Raw genomic sequence first — 21,388 nt, forward strand, 5'->3', positions numbered from 1 at the left:
GAAATAGTTGTTGAATTTAATCGTTTTGGGTGATTTTAAAAAATCATCCTGAATAATTTAGGTAGTAGCTGAACTGAAGCCTTCTTATTATTAGCCTTATTCTGTCATAAGCAAAAAGAAGAGTTTTTATGCACTTATTCAAAATACTCTACTCCATAGGTCAGTACTTCATTCTTAAAAGCTCTGTAAGTGATAGGATTTAAAGGATTCTTTAAAAGTTCACTGGCCCCAAAGGGCTCTCAAACTGTGCATATCCTTTGATCCAGCAGTGTTTCTACTGGGCTTATATCCCAAAAAGATCTTAAAGGAGGAAAAGAGATCACATGTCCAAAAATGTTTGTGGCAGCTCTCTTTGTAGTAGCAAGAAACTGGAAACTGAGTGGATGCCCATCAGTTGGAGAATGGTTGAATAAGTTATGGTAGATGAACATTATGTAATATTATTGTTCTGTAAGAAACAACCAACAGGATGATTTCAGAGAGGCCTGAAGAGATTTATATGAACTGATGGTAAGTGAAATGAGCAGAGCCAGGAGATCATTATATATGGCAACAAGATTATACGATGATCAATTCTGAGGGACGTGGCTCTTTTCAACAGTGAAATGATTCACGCCAATTCCAATGATCTTCTGATGAAGAGAGCCATCTACACCCAGAGAGAGAACTGTGGGAACTGAGGGTGTATCATAACATAGCATTTTTACTCTTTTTGTTGTCATTTGCTTGCATTTTGTTTTCTTTCTCTTTTTTCCTTTTTGATTTGATTTTTCTTGTACAGCAAGAGAATTGTATAAATATGTTTGCATATGTTGGATTTAACATATATTTTAACATGTTTAACATATATTGGATTACTTGCCTTCTAGGGGAGGGAGTGAGAGCAAGGGAGAAGAATTGGAGCACGAGGTTTTGCAAGGGTTAATGTTGAAAAATTATCCATGCATATGTTTTGAAAATAAAAAGATTTAACAAAAAATAAAAGTTCATTGGCCCCTTAGACTTTAGATTTAAATGTTTCACATTTAAAAAAAAAAAGTTTTGGAAGCCATGAGAAAGCAGAATTTTGGTGGCAGTATCTTAGTCTAGACCTTAGATTTTGTTGGTATAAGGACCTCCCAAGGAGAACACTTGCTCTGCCAGTGCCTGTCAGCATCTACTGTACAGCTTAGAGTCACGGAAAGTTGCCTGAGACATGGAGAGATTAATCGCTTTGCCTTGCCCAGGGTGGCATAGCAGTATTTATGTCATAGTTTGAAGCTGAACTCAAATCTTCTTAACTCCTACCTGGTTCTCTATCTATAAAGTGTATCTATATACACTACCTCTCTTTTAAAAAGGGGCAAAAGCATGTACTTCAGAACTATTAAAATCCCTAAAATGAAGTAGAATGGAGAAACACCATAAATAGTAGTGATGTTCTTAGTAAAATAGAAATACATACATATATCCATCATGATTATATGCTTCTTATGATCTTACCAACTATAACCAAATAGTTCTCAAGGGCTTTAAAAAACAACTCAGGGTCTTGAATTATCCTTCCAAAAGGATTGGAAATCTCCAAACTGAATGTTTTTATTTAATTATTAATATATGTACATTTTCTAAATTAACCAAGAGTGCAGACACTCTCCTTCACTTCATATTGTGTAGACAACACCAACATCTGTCTGAAGGGGAAGTGATAGCAAGGTTACCTAGAGTTTATACTAAGTACATAGTACCTACGAAGCTCTAAAATAAAACTAGGATTTCAGCTATTCTTGAGTTTCTGATTATGATCACTTTGATGATGAGGAAGAGCATTACTGATTTTGAACTGGAAGAGATGACAAATTTTCATGCAGACCTAATTTTCTGGAGTATCTATTGTAATGGGTACTTTGACATCTGTAAGATTTTTATTTCAGTGCTGCTATAGGAAATTTCCATAACTCTTTTCCATGGGGAAAAATAAATATGATTTTTAAAGAAAGGCATTATTCCAAAAGGATACGATATGCCACCCTAGTGGCAAACTATTTAACCATTATCTAATAAAACTTTACTGTTAAAAATTCTTTGAGTCCAGGAATAAAATGAAATGGATTTTTTTGACTCATGAAATAAACACAGCTATAGTAAGGAAATTCCCCCCCCCCCCAAAAAAAAAAAAAGTTCCTGGCTCTCTAGTGATAATATTTCATTGGATCTCTAATCTTATTAACAGTAGTATTCCCTCTAATAATGTGGACTGTACTAGTACAAGATGGCACATAGACATATAAGAAATAATTTGTGTGTTGGTTATTTCATCTACTCCGTAATTTGGCATGGTAATCCTAGAAATTCTCAGCAGCATATCTGTCTACAAGGCCTGTGGATGGGTTAGTCTTTTGCTTTCATCATATGACTGGCCCACTTTCTTTTCTGGGCATATATTAATCCAGTGAAATTCTTTATCCCACTTTGTTGGTGATGTGTTACAGCCTAAGCATGGCCACCACACACATATTTATTGCCATTTAGATAGTCATCAATTTAAACCTTCAGGGACCATGGATTGCATGACATGCGGAAAGAAATATAGTATCATTGGAAGAATATTGGTGTTTAAAAGATAGGCCTTTGTTTCAGGGGCAGCTTAGGCTCATTAAAATCACTGAACATTTTCTTACAGGTAAACTAGTTTTCCCCTTTCTCCCTATTCAATTCTGGGTTTGGCTTATTATCTTTTTCAGCGTTTGCCTAAAGTACTGCCTGCCGGCCTTATTCCTAGGGACCGTGCAACAAACTGAAAATCAGTCTGGACAATACACATTTTGCATCCATTTGGTTTTTCCTGTATGGGTACATAGGCCAAGTTCTTTTGGATGCTTTGGGTTTAAGAGGTTCTGCAACAGTACTGAGCTTGATATAGTCAATATGAGATCATCTACAAACATTAGTATCTGGAGGACCTGATCATGTATAGGGGGTCCCTCTTTCTTTTGGGTCTCCTTTTACCATTGAGGTTGTCATCATTTAATATATGGGACTTCCAAAAAGATTGTTTATCTGTCATCTACCAATCACTTTTCAGATAATATTTATTATCTTTTAGATAGCATCTATGAAGAAAATACATTTATACAAAGAGTATAAAAAAGACAGTAGTAAGATAGTCTTCCTGTACCCTTCTCCAGAAAGTTTTCTAGATAATTAGTAAAGTGTAGATTATTAAATGTAATATGTCATTCAGTGGTCAAGCATATAGAATCTGAGCAAAGAAGAACAGTGAGCCAATTGAATTCCAATATCATTTTTTAAAAAAAGCTCCTTGACATAACTAGCTTGGTTGCTAGTTACATACAATTAATAATGTCCTGCTATGTTTTAGATACCTGTTTGTTGGGAAATGTGCTAAACCTCCCAAGGTTGCTCTGAGGATAAAATGGAGATAATATTTATAAAGCTCTTTGCAAACCTTAAAGTGCTATATCAATGTCAGCTATAGCTATTAAACTAATTCTTTAGTGTGCGCTTTGTCATTAGAGAAGTATGCTGATAAGAAAATCTGTTAAACATTTGACTGTCAGTGCCTGCCTATTCAAAAATAATTTAACTCCTAAGTTGCTTTTAGATCAATTTGAGATATTTTTAAACCCATAAAAGTAGTGATGAAATTCTGGTCACTTTCAAGATCTGACTTTAAATCAATGATCTGAAGATAGAAAGAAACCTCTGTGGGCTCTATTAGGCCCATCTACCATTTTGCAATCAATGATTTATTTTCTCTTTCCACACCATTCTGCAAGTTTGTCTTCTGGGACTCATAACTGAGTCACTCCATCCTGGGACTTGTTCACTTTTCTCCCTAGGAAAACCTACCTTAGTGTCCCTTCTCCACCATAACTACTGATCTTCTTGCTGTTCTCAGCTATCATGGGATCTGGCCACGTCAAAAGTCTATAAGGATGAAAGGAAGATTTCCAAAGCTCACTGTAGAGTTTTGCAGTATTTCTGAAATTTTCTGATATAAGTAAGTGGCTCTCTATGATTCATAGAGAGCCAACCCAGATTGCTTTCTTTTTTATTTTTTTAAAATAACTTTTTATTGACAGAACCCATGCCAGGGTAATTTTTTACAACATTATCCCTTACACTCACTTCTGTTCCGATTTTTCCCTTCCCTCCCTCCACCCACTCCCCCAGATGGCAAACAGTCCTATACATGTTAAGTAGGTTACAGTATATCCTAGGTACAATATATGTGTGCAGAACCAAACAGTTCTCTTGTTGCACAGGGAGAATTAGATTCAGAAGATAGAAATAACCCGGGAAGAAAAACAAAAATGCAAGCAGTTTATATTCATTTCCCAGTGTCCTTTCTTTGGGTGTAGCTGCTTCTGTCCATCTTTGATCAATTGAAACTGAGTTAGATCTTCTCTTTGTCGAAGAGATCCACTTCCATTAGAATTCATCCTCATACAGTATCATTGTTGAGGTATGTAATGATCTCCTGGTTCTGCTCATTTCACTCAGCATTAGTTCATGTAAGTCTCGCCAGTCCTCTCTGTATTCATCCTGCTGGTCATTTCTTACAGAACAATAATATTCCATAACATTCATATACCACAATTTACTCAACCATTCTCCAATTGATGGGCATCCATTCATTTTCCAGCTTCTAGCCACTACAAACAGGGCTGCCACAAACATTTTGGCACATACGGGTCCCTTTCCCTTCTTTAGTATCTCTTTGGGGTATAAACCCAGTAGAAACACTGCTGAATCAAAGGGTATGCACAATTTGATAACTTTTTGAGCATAGTTCCAAATCCAGATTGCTTTCACATGTAACCATAACAATTACTGCAGCATTTCAAAAGAGAATTTTTTTCTCTCTGTGTCAACACATTAGCATATATCTCAGTCCTTCAGAAGTATATAAATGGAGGTAGCTAGGTGGGACAGTGGATAGAGTGCCAGGCCTGAAGTCAGGAGGACCTGAGTTCAGATCTGACCTCAGACACTTAACACTTCCTAGCTGTGTGATCTGGGCAAGTCACTTAACCCCAACTGCCTCAGCAAAAAAAAATATATACAAGCTATATTTTTCTGTGGTCCCAGAGACCACAAGAGATGGAAAAGCTATTTTCAGAGTTAATCATTTCAGCACCTTGTTGTAGTATCCATGGATCTATTGACTTTCCTTTTTAAAGAAGAAGAAAACACAGATCCAATGAGGAAACCATATCTTAGCTTTGGATAAACTGTCATATTCGATAGATAATTGCAATACTGCAAAACTTTAGACCTAGAAATTCTAAATATAACTAATATCCAAAGCCATTCCTTAAAGTTTTAAGAAATTTGTTTCCAAATTTCCAATTGTTTCCAAATTCTCTTTTTATCCGTGATCAAGGATGTAAAAAAGGCTGATTGGGTCAGTTGTTAAAGGTTTTCTGGCTTTAGATTTTTGTAGATGTGAGAATGTGGAAGAGTCAATCAGAGTTGAAAGCCATATTCCACTGTGACCAGTGTAATGTTCCACAGTGAAATTTTTCACATATGGGCAGATGATATTCTGATCGTCAGCATTGTGATTGTAGCAATTACTTTCAAGGACAGATTTTTTGATAAAAACTATTGATCTGTGGCGATTAAAATTGTCCAACCTACAGTATAAGAGACTGAGGCAGAGCTCTGAGCCAATGACATTCTATTAAAGGTCCATGTCCCCTCTAATGAAGTGGACCTCAGATATTCCTCCTGATCTGAGATGTGCTCTTCTTCCAGGGTCTTGTATTTATAGAGTTTGATATGCAAATATGCAAAAGAGACATGATGAAAAACAGAATCTCATTGGTTGATAGACTTGCTCTTGAGAACCAAAAATGATATATTGGCAGAGAGGTCGCAGGTTGGATGAAGACTAAGTGGTCATAAGATGGCCATAAGATGATCAGCCTGCTAATTTGAACAAGAGAGAATGGTCCAGAGATATAAAATTCCATGTAATTGAGTCACCCCTGCCACATTGGACTTGGTCATCATGACAAGAAAAAACAAAGGTGGAAGGTCTGTAGTTACCTTTCTATGATTAAGCAAGTGAATGTAAAATCTGGAGCTCTGGAGCCATATACAGAACTTATAATCACTACTGCTATCAAATCATATCAAGTTGATTAATACTGATTGGAATAGAGTAAGGGTCCAGATGAATTATTTCTCACAAATCAGAGTGTCTTCATATGCTGTTAATATGTTACTTGTTAATATGTATTTGGAGGATGTAGGTTTCTAAGGACTAAAATGAATTTTAAATGCTAATTTCTAAGTTGAATGTAAAAAGATCCAACTTCATTTACAATATAAAATAAAATGATAGGATTCGAGATATTTCTGTTGAGATCATATGCAGTGGCATCTGTTTGAAAATGTTTTCAATTTTCCATCTGTCCATTTAAAAAACATTTCCTATTTTGGCAAATAGAAGTTGTTTGGTTTGAGGTTTTTTTCATGTATTTTGTAGTAGTTTTGTTTGTGGTGCCAAAAGATTTTTCTAAATGCCATAATCTGTAAAGTGTGTATGCAAAACCTACCCAGATTTCTGTAGATCATCAACTAACAGAAGGCCAAAGTGTAAGCTTTAGAGTCTATGTAATATTTACAATGAACACAGGGCCAGAACCTTTCCATATAAAGAGTTTTGATTATATCAAAAGAAGCGTAGAAAAGGTACCTTTTTAAGGAGATACTGTACAATTGAATCACAAATATTTAGCTGTCTTCAATAGTGACATTGTCAGAATTTTCTGACTAATGTGGTCTTACACAATCAATTTTCTAGTGATCTAACAGATTATTTCAGATTAAGTTCTTTTGATTAAGTGGGTTAAATTGATTTGTAAAACCATCTCTTCAAAACCCCAATGAAATGTATTACAGTGAACACTTCTGACTGGAATATAAAGAATTACAGTTGTGGGCAGTACTAGTAAGTCTTTGCTGGTGGAGTATTTCCTATGGCACTACTTTATCATACTAAAGTATCATAAAGAGCCAGCTCTGTTCTTCTTTACCACTTTCATTCCTAATTGTTTGTTTTGCCTGAACTAAATACAATTTTTAGACAAAAATCTTTAAAAAGGCTGCTAGTGGATTATCATATCAATGCTCTTTTACCTGTAATAGCCTCTATAATCAAAATATACCAATAGGAAAGAATATTGAGTATGAAAGTCTCCAATTTATTTTTAATTATATGAATTCAGATTTGAAATTGTTACCAAATGATCTAGAATTGCTAGAATTATTCTATACCATTTTTAAAAACATGGGTTCTGACTTAACTGTTCTCCACTTGCCTTTCTTATTTTCTCTAAAATTACCTAAATAAGGTACTACCTTCCAGCTCTAGAATTCTCTGATTTAAATAAAGTTCCTTTAAAAAAAAGCTCCTTCTAGTGTCTGATATTCAAGAAATCAAGTATTTAACAACTGCCCCTTATTTGTAAAGCTCTATATTGGGCACAATGGAAAGATTATAAAAGAACTATTTCAGTTAAATAATGTATAAAAATAAAAATGTGTTTGAATGGAAAAGTATGTCCCTGAATTAGAATTTGGGTTCTGTTGATAGCATTTTCAGAAAAAGAAAAAGTGAACTAATTTGGGGAGAAGTCCTATGGGTGTATGGAAAGACCACTGCCTGATGAAAGGAAGCTTTGAAAAAATGCTGATATATGTATGTATAAACTGTAAATTGCCTATTACAAAATGGAGATTATTCAAGTATTTTCCATGTGCTGAGTATCGTTTATCTTGACTTAAAAAATCCTAGTTTATTTTCATTAAAATCATGAAATTCTTTTGAGCTTGGATGGCATCATAATTAAAGAAGATCGGTATTTAGCCTTTTGAATTGGAATAGCATAAAAATCACAGAAAATACTCCACCAGCAGTGACTTGTAAGAGTCAAACTGTCTTTGAGTGATTGAAGAAGATTCTTATATAATTTACACCAGCATCAAACCGAGATATATTTGCTTTAATCATGGCTTGTACTATTACTCTATATCATCCCAATGAGAAAAGTATTGTCCTGCTAAAGAGTCTGTAGGACTTTGGAATTTACTAGGTCTGCCAGGATTTTCTCCATAATTTTGTATTTTAAAGCATTTCTAGTGACAATTGTGTTTTGTTCATTATTTCATCAGCTGGATGAACCGTCTGGGACTTGCAGCCATCGGTTATTCCCCTGATGAAAAAGATATCCAACCACGTGAAGGTAAGGAGAATCGTCTATTACCTTAAGGTCTTACATAGGAAGGAAGTCAAGAAAAGTAGAAATAGTCATATTTTTTTTAAAAATGACTTCAGCGTAAGTTTACTTGCTTCTATCCAGTTGTATGTTTCTATATATAGCACGATCCGATAAATAATGGGTATGAGTCTTTTCTCTGTGATGTATTTAATAAATGTAAATGTAAAAATGTATTTAGAGAAACAGTCTTATGCAATGGACAGAGAGCAAGTCATGGAGTCAGGAAAACCTGGGTTCAAGTCAAGCCTCTATCACATATTGGCTATGAGAACCTGAGCAAATCACTTAATCTCTCAGTGTCCCAGGCAACTCTATAAGACTAAATTGAAAGCGGGTGCCAATATCCATTGGTAGAAGAAGTTTTCGCCCTGAAATTTGGATTTCTTGCAAAGACTATATGAACACCTAAAAGAAATAAAAACAAGAGGTAAGAAGTTAAATAAAAGCTCTGGAGAAAAGAATGAGAAGGAGAATAAATAGCTTAAAAGAAAAAGTGGTAAACCTTACCCAGTTCATGGATTCCCAAATAGACTAAACAGAAATCAATGACTCGATGAGACTATAAGAAATATTACCAAAAAATCAAAAGATGTTTTAAATGAAGAAATGTAAGCTATCTGATATAAAAAATATCTGACCTGGAAAACAGGTCAAGGAGAGATCATCTGAAAATCACTGGACCCTCTGAAGACCATGTTTTTTTTTTTTTAAAAGACCCAGTCACTGTATTTCAAGAAAATACAAATGAAAGCTGCCCAGATGTATTAGAATCATTGGGCAAACTAGAAAGCCTCTATTAATGATCTCCTGAAAGGAATCCAAACAGAAAAAATCCCAGGAACACCCTAGCCGAAAGCCAGAGTTTCCACCTCAAAGAAAAAACACTGCAAGCATCCAGAAGGAAGGAATTCAAGTACCAAAGAACAGATAAGAGCTGATATCTTCTACTAAAAACCAGAGATCTTAGTATAAAGCATTCCGAAAGGCAAAAGAGATAAACTTACAAGCAAGAATAACTTACCTTGTGAAGCTTTCCTAAAGAGGAAAATAGATCTTTAATGGAATAGAGCAGTGGAGCCAAACTCAAATACAAATGCAAGCCATTCATCCAAACATAAGGATCCCTATGGGCCACCTATTGACTGAGTTTTAAAATTTAATGCTAAAGCATAGTATTATCTATGTTTATTGTATTTTTAGTTTAATCTGGTTCAAGCCATACTCAGGAGTATTATGGGCTGTGTAGGGCTCCTGGGCTGCATGTTTGACATCTCTACAATAGAGTCCTTTTTAAACATTCCTGATTAAAAGACCAGAGCCAAGGAGAAACTTTAAAATAAAAGCACCACAGAATTTACCTTGAAAGGTAAATATCAGAGCAATTGGCCAAAAGTGAGTGATAATGTAGTGCTAACATTCTAATAGGGGAGCAGAAACAAGTGAACCTTCAGAACTTTAATGTCTTCTAAGAGTACTGAGAAAGATAAATAAGCCAAACAATGTCCCTTAAAGTATATCATTTCTATTCTGAAGGTTTGAAGAAGAGAAAGAGAAGGTTAAAAGTAAAGGAGAAATAAACTAGTGGAGAAAGGATGAAGCTGGGGTATACATAATCTCATAATTGAGATATGTAAAAAGATATACAAAGATAGAGGAAATTGGGGAAGTAGCACAGAGACAGCAAATGAGCCACACAGTTGGACAAAAGAGTGTTGAATGCATGCACGTGTGCGTGCGCACACGCACACACACAGTTCAGAGCAGAAATACTAAAACTCAACATGGAACCAAATAGGAATGTGGAGATCCACAGTTTTCCTAAAGAGTTCAAAGAGAAGGTAACACTGGGAAGGAATATTCAGGAGCAAAACAAACATCCTGTTCTCCAAGGGAGGATTCAAAGAGGGGGGAAAGCACAGAACTAGAATTTAAGGGGTGTCTTGGATTGTCTCTGGAGAACGGCTGAAAAAAATTGTGGTTTATAAATGGAAGGGAATAGCATTGTGCCATAAGAAATGAGGAAAGAGATGAGTTCACAAATCCTGAGTAGTATGATCTGATCCTAAGTGAAGTGAGAACCTGGAGAACAGTTTATAGAGTAACAACAGTGCAAAAGAAAACAGCTGTGAAAGACTTGACAACCTGGCAGAATTTGATCATAGACAATAAATATCATATTCCATTTACCTGTATAAGATATTGCCAAAAATTTTGAACAGGAACACATTGCTTATCATATTCATGGATAGGTAAACAATTTGTGAATAAACAATATAGAGAACATTGTGTGGGGTAAAAAAAAAAAAAGACTTGACAACTCTGAATAATGCAATGAACAACCATACCTTTAGAGACCCTGTGACGAAGCCTGTTACTCATCTCCTACCCGAGAAGCAACGGACACAGGGTGCAGAGACAGATATTTGGGGACATGGCCACCATGTAGATGCATTTTGTTGAACGATGCTCATTTGTTGGAAAGGTTTTTTCCTCTCTTTCTCTCAGTTTTTAGTTGGGGAGAGGGATTTAGGAATAGCAATGGCAAAGAGGATCACCAAAAAAACTCCCCCTCCTCCATATAGAAGAAATAAAGTGAGATGACAGGAAAGCACTAAGTATAGATGGCTTCTTCAAGGAGTTTACCTGAGAAAGAACTAAGAGATAGAAATAAGAGCAGGGCTGGTGGAGATTAGCACTGAGGTAGAGTTGAATTTAAGGATGGGGAGGATTTGGCCATGTTTATAGGCAGCAGGGAAGGAACAAATAGGGAAGAATTAACACTTGTGTGATGCCTACTATATTCCAGGCACGATGCTAAGTATGTTTTACAGATATCATCTCCCTTGTCCCTCACAACAACCCTGTGAGGTAGATGTTCTTATTTCTCCCATTTTACAGGTGAGGAAACTGAGGCAGACAGTTAAATGACTTGCTCTGTCATGCAGTTAGTGTCTGAGAACAGATTCGAATTCAGGTCTTACTGGCTTCAGTGTTCTCCCCATTGTGCCACCTTGTTGCCTCACATAGGAGAGATTAAGGAGTGGGATGATAATGGAAAAAGTCTACTGGAGAAGACAAGAGAGCATGAAATCAGAGGTGCCATATGCATCTCGATTTGTTTTGACAGAGGTCTACCTCTGCATCAGAGACTAGAATGAAAGAGAAACTAATGGAGGATGACAATTAGTGTGGGATGAGGAGGAAGAGTTATATTATGAGAAAGAGAAGAGAAGAGAGAGTCTATGGCAAATAACCCTGATTTCCTCAGTAATGTGTCTTTACCTCAGCAGAGAGGGTGGAGAGAATTTTTATGGGAGGCTTAAGGAGAAAAGAGCAGGTTTGGAACATGAATGTTTATATGTGAATGGCCAATTTAATATCTCAAAGAATATTAATTTTGAAAACTGCTGGAATCGGAGAGGTAAACAGGAATTCAAATTGAAGGTATCTTTTGATTAGCATATTCAGTGACCAAATCAGAATGCTTGTGGTGCTTTATTCTCTACCATTGACTTAGAATCCAACTTGAATTACTGACATAGGCCTTTTGTGTCTTGGTTTCTCCTTTATGAGACAACACGTGTCAATAAGGTAAAAACCAATTAAACAGATATTTTTTACTTAATTTTCTCAGAAAGGTCTTACAAATTCTTCTCCTTTTTCCTATACGCTGTGAAAAATCTCCATAGACAAAATGGGGACCATACACTGACCACTATTCATTCCACTAAAGCAACTCACCTTTCACAAAATAATACAGAAATGTTCATACGCTACATCAAACCTTCTTAAACCGTGGATCGTGACCCCTTAGGTGGTCATGTATCAAAATGTGGCAGTTGCAGAATTATGATTTACTATCAGTAAATGTTTGATTTGCATACCTTTGTTGTATACCTATATACCCGGGGTCAGGTACAGATTTCTCAGGTGAAAATGGGTTGTGAGTGGAAAAAGTTGAAGAAGCCCTGTGCTACATAATGAATGTATATATTATCATTAGTGAATATGTATGTCTGCAATTTTACGTTTTCTCACTATGTTATATAAGCAGTGTCGGATTGCCTTTTCTGGTATTTGGGCATTTGTCCAGTAGCCAGACCGTACCAGGTTGTATGGTGGAGTGATTGGGTGTTTGGGACTATCACTGGCAGCACCACTGTCCTTGCAAATGCTATTGGCATTTGCTTCAATCACGGTAGGAAGTTTCAGAAGCATCATGAATGGGAAGGTCAGTCATATATTTCATCTTTTTTAAAAAAAATAGTATTTCTAAAAACAGTAAATTTCAGTATATAATATTACTTGACAGTAGGTCACTTCTTCAAAGAAGCACAGTATTTCAGAAGTCATGCCCTTTTCTTTGAAAGGGATCATGGTATAGTAAAAAGAGTCCTAATTGAGAAGCCAGGAAATCACAATTCAAGGCCCAGCTCTGCTACTGGCTAGCCGTGTAATCTTAGGCCACTTCCTTCCCCTCTAAGATCTCCTAATGACTTATTAAAAAAAAAAGAGGGGACCAGGCTAGATAAACACCCTTACAATTTGTAAATTCAATGCTACTCTATCTCGCTTGCTGTGGAGTAGAATTTCAAACTCATATTGATGATTTTAGGAAGAAAAACTAGTCGATTGTGTAAAAATATTTATGGTTCTGGGCTTTGTATGAACCTCAAACCATCTTGTTAATGCCCTTATTTATTTTTAATTAGAACTAAATGAAGTCACTTTTCTTGGTAGCATGAAGTACTACTAAGTGTCATATATATAGTACTACTAAGTGTCATATATATATATATTTTTTTTCTCTATAACACTGATGAGGACTACTAAAGAGAAAACTCAGTGAGCCATGCCAGATATCTCTGCCTACAATCTAGTTCTGAATCATCAGTATCCCCAGAATGCCAGATGTCAGGTTTTAAGTTGAATATCCCCCAAATCTATGTCTCCTAAAAATGTCCCCAAAGAGCCAGAACATAACCTCAGGAATACCTTTTACTGCAGTCTTAGACATTCCAAGAAAATTCATAAAATTTCATCACCTCTGCCCCTGTGTGTGTGTTGAATTAGCAGTTTGTGTTAGGAAAAGAAAAGGTCTTCCTCCTTCTGTTAGCAGTTCCCAGCAAAGCATGCAGGGTGGGTCACTACAAAAGTTATCAGCTACATAGGTATCCTCATCTAAATACTTGAACTCAGAACTCCACCTTTTCTCGGCAGATTACTGGAGTGAAAGTGATCATGATGATGCTGAAGGCTCTTTGACCTTGAGGCTGGAAGGTGCCATGGCTCTCAATGATGTCAGCGTCAGTCATCGACCATCCTCTGTAAGTACTAAATGTCATGCCTTGTGACAGTCCCAGTAGCCTGGTGTGGACAAATTGTTCTAAATGTATTTGAGATGTTTGAGGTTTTTTTCTTTTGCAAGACAGTCTCACATGGATCTCCTTAATGGAAAATTAGCACATCGGTTCCAGTAGATCAAAAGGTAGAGAAGCCAGTTGGCAAGTTAAAGCAAAGACCTGTCTGAGCCATGAAGGAAAAGGCAAAGAAATGCAAACCAGGGATGTTTTCTCCTTACTTTGTTCTACAGAGCTAGTGTGGGGATTTTTTCCATGTGCATATTTTTTCAAATATGTCACACTAATGTTGAAAGGATCTCATAAATGTGGTCCAGGAATAAACAAATGCATTTCCAAGAAGCCATTTGAAATGAAACCATGGGATTTCATTTCAAATCCCATTGTCATTTGGTTCAAACAAAATTAATTTAAAAAGCTATAACAAAAACATTTTAAGGTCAATTTTTATTTGTGTTCTTCCGATCATTTTTTTTTAAAAAGGAGCATTAAAATGTAATATCTCAAAGAAGTTCCTACCAAATTGAAAGGGACTGCTAAAGTATGGTTACAGAAGACTAGTTTGTAAATGCAGATAGGACTGTTCTCTATTTTTCTTTCAGTGTGAATGACATGATCCTCACACAACCAGAACCAAAGGCAGAATGACTGAAGCAACAGCATCACATGGGGAAAGTTTAGCCTGATTTTCACCCATGTGATGCTGGCTGATCAACTGGGATATATGTTAAGCCCCTCCCTTCGCATTTTTCCATTTTTTGCCTCTGTTTTTTAATTAAAATGGCCCACTAGCTGAGCATAATGTCTATGGATTTTTTAAAACCTGTTTTGCTTCTGCAGCACCCCACAGTTCTGGCAGCTTTTTTGTCTTGCTTCTTTGACTAGAAAAATCTGGTCCTCAAAGAAAAAAGAAGAGCGGTTCTCCGTTTCTTCTGAGGATGTCCAGATCTTTCTCAAGGTCCTCCTCACTGACTTAGGAGCCAGCTTGGTAACTACGGAGAGTGTTCTGGTACTGTCTCTGAGTAGTAAATCTGGATTGAAGAATGTGTCCGAAATAAGAGGAGGCCATTGGTAATTGATCGTGCTTATTAAATTCGATTGTTTGTAATTATTTCTCACTTGTGAAAAGTGCAAAACCTGGTTTTCAAAAATGTTAATATAATATTGAATTCTATCGGTCAGCCAGTATTTTTCTGCAGTCTTCTCTTACGGTATAATTTGATACTTGCGTTTATTTTTAGGGGACTTCTTTAAGTCCATTCCCAGAATCCAAACATCTTTCGAGTCCCTACTTGGAACCTCCACACCTTTCGACTGCATTCCTGGAACGCAAACACCATGCAAGCCAATTCCCAGAACCAAAACACCACGCAAGTCCCTATCTGGAACCACCACGCGGCCCGAGCCCGTTTCCTGACGCCAAACGCGGCCCAAGCCCATTCCTGGAACCCAAACGTGGCCCAAGCCCATTCCTGGAACCCAAGCGTGGTCCAAGTCCGTACCTGGAGCCCAAACGTAGTGCAGGTCCATTCCTGGATCCTAAGCATGGCCCAAGTCCATTCCTGGAACACACACACGGTGCCAACCCATTCCTGGATCCTACACTTGGCACAAATCCATTCCTGGAAACCAAACGTGGTGCTTGCGCATTCCCAGAAACCCAACGTGGTGCCAGTGCACTCCCAGAGCCCAAACGTGGTTCAAGCATGTTCCTGGACCTCCAACGTGGTGCCGGTCCTTTTCCAGATCCCAAACGTGGTGCAAGTCGGTTCCCAGAACCCCAACGTGGTGCCAGTCTATTCCCGGAACATGGTGCGAACCCATACCTGGAATCCAAACATGGTGCCAGTCCCTACCGAGAAACCACTCACCGTGGTACAAGTCCCTTCCCGGAAATCAAACGTGGTGCAAGTCCCTTCATGGAATCCAAACCTGGTGCAAGTCCATACCTGGAATCCAAACGCGGTGCCAGTCCATATCTAGAATCCAAACGCGGTGCAAGTCCATACCTGGAATCCAAGCGTGGTGCCAGTCCATACCTGGAATCCAAACGCGGTGCCAGTCCATTCCCAGACCCCAAACGCGGTGCAAGTCCATACCTGGAATCCAAGCATAGCCCAGGTTTTTGCTTGGAATCCAAACATGGTCGGCACTTTTCGAGTGAGTCCACCTATTCTTATTCTTCTGCTGAAGAGGCTCGACAGGAAGCCACAGGAAGCAGGGATTCATCTAGCCACAGAAGGCTCCACGGTGAAAGGCGCTCCTGGCAAGATCTCATTGAGACACCGCTGACAAGTTCCGGGCTCCATTTTCTCCAGACCGGTCCCATCGAAGATGATTACGTGTTCGGCCTAACTCTTATGTCACCTGAAAAGCGACGACAGGCAACCCTGCCAGCCCAGAAATACAACATCAATGACCAAGAAGGGCCTTTCCCACTGATTCCCTACCAGCAGGATCATGGGTCCCATGCAAGGCCCCAAAAGCAACGTAGTCAGAGTCTGCCTCGTAACAGAGATGTCAGGAGCAAAGGTCAAATAAAGGCATCAGAGTTAACAGAGATAGAGGAGGACCAATTTCTCATTAAGAAACAAAGTAGTTTCGATGAGGAAGGTAAGATTTACTCATTTTAAAGTAAATCATCATTTTTCAGAAAGTGGATTTTCACCAATAGACATCAGTTGAGAATCTAGTAATGTCCCTTTTAAGATGGGGAAGTTCCTTTCTGTTTCTGCACCCCAGCTTTCTTCAGGACCCTGTTCCTTACGTGTGGTCTTAAAGCACCTCGGGGCGGGGGTTGAGGGGGGCGAACCTTGGACAAGGCAGAACTATTTCTAAGAAGGGCGTTGCCAAGAGTGTGATGCCTTTGAGGACCATAGTCACGCTCATTTTATTTCCTAATGTACGCTTGCCAGCAGGAGCACAAGAAAATGTAATTTGCTCTATGTAGTGCTTTGCTGAGCCTTTCTAAGGAATTCACTGAGGCTGAGACAGCAAAGGTCGAATCCTGATTTGCCACTTACTTGCTAGCTCTATAACCTTAGAGAACATACTTAGTCTCTCTGGCCTTCAGCTGTGTCATCTGTAAAATGAGGCATGGGCAGTGACTTAGATTTCTCTAAGTTCCCTTCTAAATCCCATGATCCTATACATACTTCAAAAAAATCTCTAATTTCATTGGTTTTTTCCTTCCACAAATTCCAATCAGAACCCTTGCAAATATCTGACTTGAAGGCCATCGATTCAATCCCTACCTGAACAAAAATACTCTTTACAGAATACCCAAGGTTGGTTTGTTCAATACACACACACTCTCCCATCTGAGATATGTGTGTGAAGTGAACTTTTGGGACCCAATGTAAATATATTTGTCCATATTAAATTTCATCTTCCTAGTTTCTGCTCAATGCTCTATCAGTTTGAAATCTTTTGGGCTCCTCACTTTGTCATCCAGTTCAATGCAGTGGAATTTGACAAGTATTTGTTGCCATAGGAGGTACTATACTTAGTGCTGAGTATTCACAGACCAAAACAAACTAGACTTATCTTCAAGGCCGCAAAAACCACCCAAAATGAGATTAAACCATTAAAGGCAACTCTTGGGTTCTAGCCTTTCAACCGCTACCAAATCCATCTATTTCTGCCATTGTCCAGCCCGTATTCCTCCATCTTGTCCACAAGAAGAACATGGGCAAAATGTGGCAAAATGTTTCTATTCTAGGATCTGTCATTAAAGGGATGGTTAATGAACATTTAGAAAAGGAAATGATGGCCACAAGTAACCACCAAAAAAAGGGGTGCAATAGGACTTGTTTTAAATGCCTCCCCAGTTGCAATAGGACTAGTGAACCTCTGATAAATTTGGAGGTATGAATAGAAGCTACTATATAGTAAAGAAAGTGGTCAAGTGGGAATGAGGGGACCTTGATTCACAGCCTGGCTCTGCTACTTATCACTTGTGCGACCTGAGGCAATTAACTTCATATTTTAGGGACTCGGCAGGTTTTTTTCCCCCATCTATACAGTGATTGGGCTTTACCAGATCATCTCTGAGGTCCCTGCGAGTTCTAAATTTAAGGACCTATGGCTTACTCAAAAAGAGGTCATTCCAAACTAACTTCATGTCCATTTTTGGCAATAATACTAGACTGAAAATGGAAAGGCTGTAGAATAAGATCTATTTTTTATGGGTACTTGACCTCTGATTTTCTCAGTCTTGGTTACTCCCAGTATGGAGACTCCTCTGACATTTAGGGTTTTCTCCCCACATCCAATTTAAGACTTTATATTTATTCTTATTTCATCTTCTTTCATCATTTTGTCCTTGTCTTATACTTTGTCATTAAAAAAATAAACTTCACAAATACAAGATAGGAATGCTCTAAGTTCCCTTCCAGCTCCAAGCCTCTGGTCCTCTGATCCTGTGTGTAGCCTGAAAAGGAGAAAATTTAGAGGGAATATGAGAATAGTCTTTAAGTTTGCAAAAGGCAATCCTGTAGGATAGAAATTTACTTATTCCATGAGGCTTAGCAAAAAGAATGGGTAGAAGAAATGAGTGGAAGCTATACAGACAAAAATTCAGGCTCCATATAAAGAAAAACTTTCCAACAATTAAAGCCATCCAAAAGTGCAATGAGCCGTGTAAGCAGAAAGTAGGTTTCTTACTGGAAGAAAAGTCGCAGTAGCTGTTGGACGACTGTTTATTATGTGTGAAGTTGAAGACGTTCTTGTTGAGGCCAAAGTTGGACTAGAAGCCCCTGAGATCCCTTCCTAACTGAGATGCTGGAATATCTGCAGTCTTCTCTGGATCTAGTAGTCCTGCCAAAAAGGAATCAGCCTAGATCTGGAAAAAGGATACCATATAGGTATCTTTTTTGGTAGCTGCTTCTCTGTTAGAAATATTCTTTGGCCTTTTTCTTTCTTAATACATATTAGAATTTTGCCAAGACTCAGTCAAGCCCAATGAATCTTAACTCAAAAATCATTTATTGGGCACCAACTACTCTAGGCTTCAGGGATATCATGTTCCTCTACAGGGTACAACATATAAACGGGTCATAGGAGTAAAAACAAGATAAACAGAAGTAAATAAAGGTAAACACATAACTACAGATTCTACGCTTGTCTCCTTTTTCAACATCAGGACAACTCTACTTCTCCAGCCCTACAGCTTCTCTCCCACTTTCCTTGATCTTTCAAAGAGTAGTTGCAATGACTCTCCAGTTCTATCTGCTAGTTCTTTTAGTCCCATGGCACATAATCAATCTGCCTTTATGACTTGAATTCATTCACTAAGGATAATTAGATGTGTTCCTATATTTCCTTGTTTATCTTTTTTATGCCATTTCTTTGGGGAGAGAAAATGGAAAAGTAACTGTGGTCCTTTATCACTGCCCCATCTCACCCAGAAACCAATACTCTCCCTTCTTTGATCTTCTTCTTTTGCCCAATATAGCTTTGGAAAAAAAACCCACACTTTTTGTGTTGTCCTTAGTTTTCCTTGCCTGTAGCACTCCTAACATTGTTCTTACTAGGCCATGGCATATCTTCATACTTGACTTCTTTTGCACATCTTCGCTTCTATCTTCTGTACATGTTATTTTTCATTTTAAGTCGATGAATTCCTTATGTCGCCACATTATTCTTTGCAGGCAATGTACACTTTTCCTCCTCATTGGATTTTTTTCCTCTTTATACATTCGGTATTTCATTCCTCTTGAGTTGTCTACACAATTCTGACCTGCACAGGAGCCTGCCCATTCTTTCTCTGAACCCTTTGAAATAAGCTCATATAAAATCTAGGCTGTATATCAGGATATGCATAGCTGTCCTTTTTTCTTCTCCATCACAAATTCTAAGATGAAAAGAGATTACTTCCTCTCAATGCTCCTATCATTTCCACCCCAGAAATCACTGTGGTACAGTGGATGAAGTATTGAGCCCAGAGTCAGGAAGACCTTAATGTAAATCCAGCCATAGACACTTACTAGCCACGTGACCCTGGGCAAGTCACTTAACTCCTGTTTGCCTCACTTTCCTCATCTGTAAAATGGAGATAATATCTGCACCTCCCTCCCAGAGTTGTTGTGAGGATCAAATGAGATAAGAATTATAAAGCACTTTAACACAGTGCCCGGCACATCTTAAGCACTATATCAATGTTAACGACTATTAATAATAGTAGTCATAGTAAAAGTGATAATATTTCTTCTTTATTAGTACATTTTTGTTGATTTGTTAGCAAGGGATAATCTGAAAATGACAGTTCCTTCTTTGGTTCCTCTGTCTTTTAAAAAGTGAAGTTAAAATTAGGAAAAAGTGAAGCTACTTTGATTAGAGCTGAGAAAGAAAGCTCCATAAATGAAATCCTGTATCACTACTATGATAGCTTCTTCATGCCCCCAGCCTGGCAAACTTTTCATCTCTTTACTTACTTCTCTTGTCCAGATGGTCTGCAACATATTTTGATGACAATATCACTTCTTTTCTTGCCTCCGTTGACCTGCACATGGTCAATAAAGAACCCTTTCAGAGTCATATTCTAAGCATGTGTCCCATTCCAGCAAATCTCAAAAATATCTATGATGTCAAATTTGTTTTCTTGTTTTAATATCTTTAGTTCATCTGGTTACTCATTTGTATTCAGTGCAGTTGTGTAGAGACATGTGAAGCCATGAATTTTACTGTTGACTTCTTTGGTGGATTTTGTTTCCTGTCAGTGTGAAGAAATAATAAATTTAGAACTAGAAGATACCTGAGACATTATCTAGTTCAGCTGCCTCATATTACATATGAAGGAGCTAATGCCTGGAGGGAAAATTACTTGCCCAAGTTTATAAGGTAACAAGCAGCAGATCCAGGATTCCATTCCAAGTCAAGGAACCATACATATAGATCTGGAAGGAATCTTGAAGACCATCTAATCCAATTCTCTCTATTGAGAAGGAAAGAGCCCCAGAGAAGTTAAGTGATTTGCCCAATGTCACAAAGTAGGAATTGTCAAAGATTAGATTTGGAGCTAGGTCTTCAGATTCCAAACCCAGTATTCTTTCTGCTGCATCTTGACTGCTATTCTTACTACATTGTAGCTCCTCTGTAAAGCATATAGTTTGGAAGGTAAATCTAGACAGTCTTCTCTCTATTTTATCCTTTTAAGCTTTAAAGCTCCATAGATTTATAAGACATAAGGTACACACACACACACACACACACACACACACACACACACAGAGAGAGAGAGAGAGAGAGAGAGAGAGAGAGAGAGAGAGAGAGAGAGAGAGAGAGAAAAGAGAGAAAGAAAGTTCCTAGCCAAAAAGCTATATTATAGACTATGATCCCAAAATTTAAATTGCTTTCTCAGATACTATATATAGAAATTGGCTTTTTTCTTCCCAAATACCTTAAAACCTCAGTGACTAGAGTTAAGTTCATTTGAAGTCACTAGTGGAGTTCCTTCAAATGAACACCTTAGTTATTCTGTGAACAGCCAAGTTCATTTGAACTGTAAAGCTGCCAAAGAGAACTCCTTCGAATTTGACCATTTAAACAAAGGTTCATTTTAGTGAACTTTGCTCTTCATTTCCCAAATACCTTCGTGCCTTATTAGTTTCATGACACCCTGTGATCAAAAAGAATTCCCCATCCATTGCTCATCATTTTGGTGAAGGAGTCTCTCTAAACTTAGGCTGTTCCTAATATAATAGAAACACAGTCTGGTGCCAGGCCTGCACCTGA

The 21,388-nt window shown here is 37.8% G+C and overlaps 1 protein-coding gene across 2 annotated transcripts in view; it reads left to right on the plus strand.

The window, feature by feature from the left end:
- Positions 1-13,524: 13,524 nt before the first annotated feature.
- The window catches only part of APOOL (apolipoprotein O like), a 104,114-nt gene continuing 96,250 nt past the window's right edge, over positions 13,525-21,388 (plus strand). For both annotated transcript variants that reach the window (XR_007948814.1, XR_007948813.1), the window contains exons 1-2: positions 13,525-13,621; positions 14,896-16,267. The gene's annotated coding sequence lies outside the window, so the exon portion shown is untranslated. The remainder of the gene's footprint in view (positions 13,622-14,895; positions 16,268-21,388) is intronic.

This window comes from Antechinus flavipes, chromosome X (genome assembly GCF_016432865.1).
Source record: "Antechinus flavipes isolate AdamAnt ecotype Samford, QLD, Australia chromosome X, AdamAnt_v2, whole genome shotgun sequence".
Taxonomy (NCBI): Eukaryota; Metazoa; Chordata; class Mammalia; order Dasyuromorphia; family Dasyuridae; genus Antechinus; species Antechinus flavipes.